Source organism: Homarus americanus, unplaced genomic scaffold (assembly GCF_018991925.1).
Source record: "Homarus americanus isolate GMGI-L3 unplaced genomic scaffold, GMGI_Hamer_2.0 scaffold58748, whole genome shotgun sequence".
Taxonomy (NCBI): Eukaryota; Metazoa; Arthropoda; class Malacostraca; order Decapoda; family Nephropidae; genus Homarus; species Homarus americanus.
In genome coordinates this window covers 650,735-658,289 of record NW_024729645.1, presented here as the reverse complement: position 1 = coordinate 658,289, position 7,555 = coordinate 650,735, and positions in this window count along the sequence as shown.

Below are 7,555 nucleotides of genomic sequence, written 5' to 3'. Positions count from 1 at the left end.
TACCTGAATTATACATTTATACATCTGTTTATTATTCTGTATATTTATGTATTGTTTTAATTTATATTAGTATTTATTCTTCAGCTGGTCTGAGGTTATAGTTTCTGAACCTTTTATTAGTTAATGTTTGTTAATGTTATTCTCGTTGTGCTAAATGTTAATATGTATATTTAATTAGTTATTGTAATTATTTATTCCTGTACATAGGTTTAGGTGAGAGAGTTTATCTTTGTTATTTATGTTAAATAAAATTATGATGGTATATTATGTGGAGTTGTTTTATTGGATGGATAACACTGGTGATACACACACACACACACACACACACACACACACACACACACACACACACATACACACACACCACTACTGGGTATAAGTTTACTTAGGTGATGTTGCAGGTGTGTTTTAGCTTTCTGATGTCACGTTCTCTCTCTCTCTCTCTCTCTCTCTCTCTCTCTCTCTCTCTCTCTCTCCTGATGTGTCCGCCGGAATTAAACTTTCTTCATGACCTCTCGTAAAAGTTCAAATTCTTTCGCTCTCTATCGCTTTCTCTTCTCTCTTTTGTTTCCCTTTTCTCTCTCTTGCTTCTCTCTCTCTCTCTCTCTCTCTCTCTCTCTGTCTATCAGTTTCTCGTTATCTCTTATTTTATCCCTTTCATATAATACAGAATATATCTGACTATACCTCAAACTCAACCAAGAATTAATATTATAATAACATTCTTTACAGTTTCTTTACCTTGTCTGTGTGTCAGTTTAAGAGTGTCAGATTTTTTTTTTGTTCAGTAAGTAACAATGGCAACTCTCCTTCAGCTGTCATTCCCAACCTGGCCTCAATGGTGGACGACACATTACACAGGGTGACTGACAGCTCTTTGTGGGATTTCTCCTCTCTGCCTCAGGCTATCACTGCTGACGTGGGGACTATGCCTCCTCTTTAACCCATACCCTCCCCCCCTCCACCTCCCCTTCCCTTCCCTTCCCTTAAAAATACCCCCTATTATTATTACCCCCTTAAAAAGTTACTGGACTATCAACACGAATGAAAATAAACAAACGGGGAACCATTGAGTAACCCCCCGCCGCCCCCTCCCAATCGGAAATCACCCTTGGGACACGCGCTTCGCCACCCACTAACGCTTACGATCATCAGTCGGCTTCTGGGCCACCGAGCCTCAGGTATTATAGTACGTGCGTGTAAGAATATGTACGTGCATGTGAGTGTCTCTACCTGTGCATTTGTGTGTGTATGTGGATAGGAATGTAAGTCTTAGGTCACTTTTAAGCAGCCTCGAAATTCCTAACCAGTAACTTGGCTGGGTGCATCCCTCTCCCACTCCACCTCCAGAAACACATAAACCAGACAATTAATCAGTGGTCAGCCAAGGTGGAGTAAAGTCAACACTTACCCCCGAACACTTTAATTTGGTTCAATAAGTTAAAAGATGTAGTTTCTTTCTGTTTTTAAAGCCTATCCTGATATTTGTTTTGGTTATGAACATGATCGATTATATAACATGATGTTGGAGCTTCGAAACAGGCGACTGGTCATTTACACTGGATATTCCACCAATGAGCGTTGACCAGAGAGGTTGACAGACGCCCACCGTGCCTCGAGGCTCACCTTCACTCGACAGTGTGTTGATACGGAGGAGGAATTTTGGGCAAGAGTAGTGTTCACCCAACAACCATGACTGAAACAACACAAGGTAACATACCCATAAAGTTATATTTACACCCTGTAACGTTGTTAATTTTAGTGTACTGTTTATAAGATTAATTTATGAAATCCCGTATATCTTACAGCCAATAACTATCATAATCTAACATGAAAGTAAAGAATATAACAAAGAGATAAGGTCTACATAAGTTTACACAAATATGAAGAACAATTGAGCGGCGTCGGGGATGTCACAGATTCAGGGAAAGTTTATTGACGAAACATTTGTTGATATCCTTAGTGATTTTTTCCTTCCCTCTCAGGCAGGTCCTAAGCCAGTTTAACTTTACAATATAAACAGAAAAAAATACTTGATATAGAAATAATTAAACATCCTTGATTATCTGACTTACTGGCTTGATCTCTTAAGTCCCTGACCTCTCAACACGACCAGTACTGCCCTGTAATACCCTGCCATAATTGACGTCCTCACACTAATACTGAAATTAATCCATAACGTCTGTGGGAAGTTACCGAGTGAATACGAAATCTATCACGGACGGACGGACGGACGGACGGACGGACGGACACACTTACGGTCCGGGAGGAATACTGAGAGAAGGAAATTTAACATTGGTCAACAAGGAACGGCACTCCCATTACAGTGAAACGAATGACTTAAAGAAACCGTAGCATTCCTAAATATTACATCGAAGTTCTTGAAGTACGAGGAAGTGGTCTAATGCTCCAGAGGTGTGAGGACGTTCCTAGGCGTGAGTGTGAGGACGTCCCCAACACAACGAAAACAGGAAAAGAGACCAAACTCACCGAAAACATTGGTCTCTGATGATGAGCTGTACAACACTGAGAATTACAAGATCAAATGGTTCTCCTCCCAAAAAGACCTTAACCTAATTCGTTCCTGAGGCATTAAAACAGTTTAAGTACTGTACATGATCACCGATGGCCAGTTAGAAGCTTAAAATAAAGCATAGAAGTTATTAATATTAGGCAATTATCCTATTTAGTTTAATGGACAGGATTATATAGTCTACGATTAAGCTTTAATAAACCATCAGTCGTTTAGTCAAATAGAGACAACTTATTGGTTTTATTATTACAACTTAAGATTAATTCATATATGGTAAAATTTAGTGTGTTTCAGTATAAGCGTCGTTTACTGTGATATGATGGCTAAATTATACTATAAGTTGGTTAGGTTAGGTTAGGTCAGGTTATGTCAGGTCAGGTCAGGTCACGTTTTGTATGAAAGTATTCATTTATATGTAAATTTATGATCTACAGGATCGTTCATGGTTCGTCAAAGGTTTACAAAGAAGAGAAATACATAGAAGTTATCACTAATGGCCAATTATCCCTATTTAGTGTCACATACAGTACAGTATATATTGGGTGGAGTGCCGTTTTTATTTGTTTGTTTTCGTATTATTTAAGTCATTTATCTGTCAACATTTAGCCTAGAAAAAGTAAATGTTATCAAAAAGAACACTGAAAAACTCTCAAGTGATTTTGTAACATATAATTAAGTCGAGATGATAATATAAATACAACATACTGGTCAGGCTCCGGAAGAGTTGTCCGGGGGTCTAGGTAGGCCCTGGTCGAAGCTTGACTAGCACGAAAAAAAAAAAATTTTGTTTACTAAATGTAATTTTGGTGACCTGCGGTGTAATGGTCAGCATGCTCACCTCGCAAGTGAGTGGCCCCGTGTTCGCTTCCCGTCAGTGTAAAACTATGTTGTTGTTTTTTACGTCATTTACCTCTGTCTACCCAACAGTAATTGGGAACCTGGATATTTATCGATTTGCGGATCATGTCCTGGGGTAATGGTTAGCCAGTGCAGTTGGCGAGTGGTCCGGTCTTCCTGTATATTCCTTGACACTAGGTCATGCAACTCGTTAACTTAGGGTTTGGTTGTTGTGTTGGCGACAGCTTCTACACCTTAAACAAATTCACCCTCGGTGGCCCCAAGGACGATAGAAGGGGTCATCCCACACCTGACCCAAAATGCGACCCAGCTTGCATATGACGTTACCAGGTGCAGCCACAACTGTGAAAACTGGTGTCCTCTGTCACGTAATGCCCGCTAATTGTTTAGTGTTTGGGTGTTATTCTTGGTTCAAACGAGAGGGGAATATACACTTCCATACACGTCCTAAAGATGAAGAACAAAGATACAGTGGATTAACCTCTTCAAGAGAAAAGACAACATAAATACTGTTAATGCTCGGATATGCTCGGTGGGCATTGAACAGCTGCATTGAATGTTCAATGCAACGGAAGGTATCAGGACCCACGGACTGGGAGGGTTGTGGATTTCCCCCTCCCTCACCCATCATCCCCTCCCCCCTCCCTCAACCACCCTGGGAGGAGGAGGAGATTGGTACCATCCGTCAGTTGCCAACGGAAGGTATCAAGACCCACCATAATAATCATTAGTTAATACTCCTCATACAATACTGTCATTACATTGTTGCAAGTCTTAAAGGCAAACAAACAAACTTGTGAACAATTTGGCCACAAACTCTAACATATTTTCATGGCTTAAAATGTGTACAACATGTGTACAACATATTTTTTTCTAAACACCTGTCAAAAAGAAACACCTCATAGCTAGTGATCGTCTGTTAGTCTGACTCTGTTCACAGAAGTAAATAAAGCGGGATAAACAAATCTGGAACGAGGTTTGCCCGGTTCGCTCAAGTTTTGAATCAGCTTCGTTTCGGGGTTTCGGATTTATGAGAATGTCAACTCAGACCCTCAGTGCTGTCTCTGCCTTAGTTCCGGTAAGGGAGCACACGAAGGCTTATGGACAAACAAATAGCCGGTGAAGAGACTGAAATTGACGAGATCTGCTGAGTATCGTAAAGTGTTCGTCAGTGTTGTAAAGTGTTCGTCAGTGTTGTAAAGTGTTCGTCAGTGTTGTAAAGTGTTCGTCAGTGTTGTAAAGTGTTCGTCAGTGTTGTAAAGTGTTCGTCAGTGTTGTAAAGTGTTCGTCAGTGTTGTAAAGTGTTCGTCAGCGTTGTAAAGTGTTCGTCAGTGTTGTAAAGTGTTCGTCAGTGTAGTAAAGTGTTTGTTAGTATCATGAAGCGTTTGAAAGTGTCTCAAAGTGATCGTAATTTTAAGAAGTGCTTTTAAGTGCCGTAAATTTTGCATAACTATTTTGAAGTGATCACCTGTATCATAAAGTGTTTGTAAGTAACGTAAAGTGTTCTGAAGTTTTACACGTGATGTGAAGTGTTTATGTCACAGGGTAACTGTGGGCGCCCAAAATACCCATTAGTGTCATGTCACAAAGATTCATGTAATATCCAATAGTTAAGCGTCGTGTAGTGTCGTAAGATGTGGTGTACAAGTGTTATAAAGTGTCCAAGCAGCATACAATAGTGTCATACGGTATCGAAAAGTGTCGTAAGGTGCTGTGAATTCCTGATCGTGTCGGAAAGTGCCATTGTTGTTGTAAAGCGTCAGTAAAGAGCCATTAATGCCTTAAAGTCTCGCAAGTGTCATAAACTGTCATTAATGTTGAAAAGTGTTGCAAAGTATCTTGAATTATCGCAAGTGTCATGAGGTGTCATAAAAGTGTCAACACGGTGCCAGGAGATGACCTTGTACGGTGCCAGGGCTTCCGCGACCACCAGCACAAGGTAACTACTGATGTGTTCTTGACATAAACTAATGCTTAAGGTGTGTGTGTGTGATTGACGGCAGGTAATCTCAACCGGATTTTTTCTTTTCTTTTTCCAGGTAAGTGAGAGTTACAATAGCTCGCTGTTCGAGGGTCATTAACACACCTTGCCATATCTCAAGTACGTCCAAGTTATTAATGTTTCTTGGTTATCGTTTTATTTATCAGCTGTTTCTGGAGTCCTTCACAACGTGTGTGAGCGTAAATTATGGCAGGGTCTTACTGGGCAGTACTGGACATGTTGATAGTTCAGGGAAGGGGGGCGGGGCTTTAGAAAACGACGTGGTTTTTTTTTTGGAGGGGGGAGGGGGGCAAACTGCATACAAATTTTCATTATTTTGATATCAAGATTCTTGCCTGTTTACCTGTAGTGTTGATGACAGATGTTATTTGTCCTGCTTTCGTTGGAAGGTTAAATGATTTAGGACTTGCCTGAGCTGTAGATAGATTTAGCTTCACTAGATACCACAGCCTCAACCTAAAGAAACTACAGGCACATAGTTAGCTTCACTGTGGGTATGAGTCGTGACAGTAAACTAAGTGAGAACTACTTGGTGTCCGGACTTGGCCAATACAACCACTTGTTCCGGTATACACTCAAGAGTCCGCTAGTTTTTATAGTGTTTTAACCAAACAATATAATAAAACCTGTTTTTGTTAATAATTTATCACTGTGTAATCTACCGATTCTGTACCGAGAAACACAGAGAAAGAATCAGGTTTAGTGTACAAGATTAACATTTTAGTTATACCTTAAACGTGGGAAAAATTTGTTTTCTCTAATGTAAAGTTCACAACGTTTTCTTTGATCAAAATTGGATATTAAGCTCTATTGCCTCGTGATATATAAACGTTTAACTGTGTGTGTGTGTGTGTGTGTGTGTGTGTGTGTGTGTGTATGTGTGTGTGTGTTTGCGTGTGAATAAAAATATGTAACTTCATATACATAAGTTATGTGAGTATATATGTAAGTGATCATGTGAATGTGAGTGATTATGTGTACATAATGTGAAAGTGCATACATTAATACATATATTTGTATGAGAATAAATGTATGCACGTATGTATGTATAGGTATTGACGCATCTTTTAGGTTAAGCGTGTGTATAATGGGCGTCACAGTTCCCATCAACACACACAGCCCAGTTCACAGTCATTTACCTGCAGGTTCCATCAACATTACCTGGGTAGGTAGTTGGTCCTCGTGATGGGAATAGAATGGGAATGGAAAGGGAAAAGGAGAGGGGGTGGAGGAGAAATGAAAGAAGAAGAAGGTAAAGAAGAAGAAGAAGAAGAAGAAGAAGAAGAAGAAGGAGAAGAAGAAGAAGACAGTATCCCACACTCCCGCAGGTCACAGCTTGGCCCTCCCACAGTACACTTCAGTTCGGTATTAATTTATTACCAAGTATCTTCCTATGAGTGATTATGTGAACCTTATTTGTGGTATGTGTATGTGTATGTATGTGTGTGTGTGTGTGTGTGTGTGTGTGTGGAGGGAGTCAGTTTGTATATGTGTGTGTAAATGTAATACTGATAATAAGGAATACAGTAATGACATAATTTGCATATAAGTATTAAAAGTTTAGTTCCAAGATGGTTGTGACGATCTGACCCAAACTGATATACTTACCTGGACACCATGAAGATCAGGGTGTGTGTATGTGGGGGGAGGGGAGGGGAGGGAGGGGGGTTGTGTTGTTTGGAAGGGGTTGTATGGGAGGAGAGGTGTAGTTTATAAATGAATGTAATTATCTCTCTCTCTCTCTCTCTCTCTCTCTCTCTCTCTCTCGGACAAAATAACCTTGTAACCCACATTAACACACACCCACACTATAGCTTGCTGGCTCTAAACTTCCCTAAATAACAGGTAAACTGGGACTCATCTTCCCTAGTGACTCTCAGGCGGCGTGAGTTCTGTAGTGAAGAGTTTATATTCCGGTTTATTTTTATATATAAATTCCTAACGGTCAATAGAAATATTTATTTATATATTTTTTTAAATTTAGGAACTGTCTTACGAGGAGTTGATTTATACTTGATATATAGTTGTTTATTTTTCATCTATCTATCTATCTATCTATCTAATCTATCTATCTATCTATCTATCTATCTATCTATCTATCTATCTATCTATCTATCTATCTATCTGTCTATCTATCTATCTATCTATCTATCTATCTATCT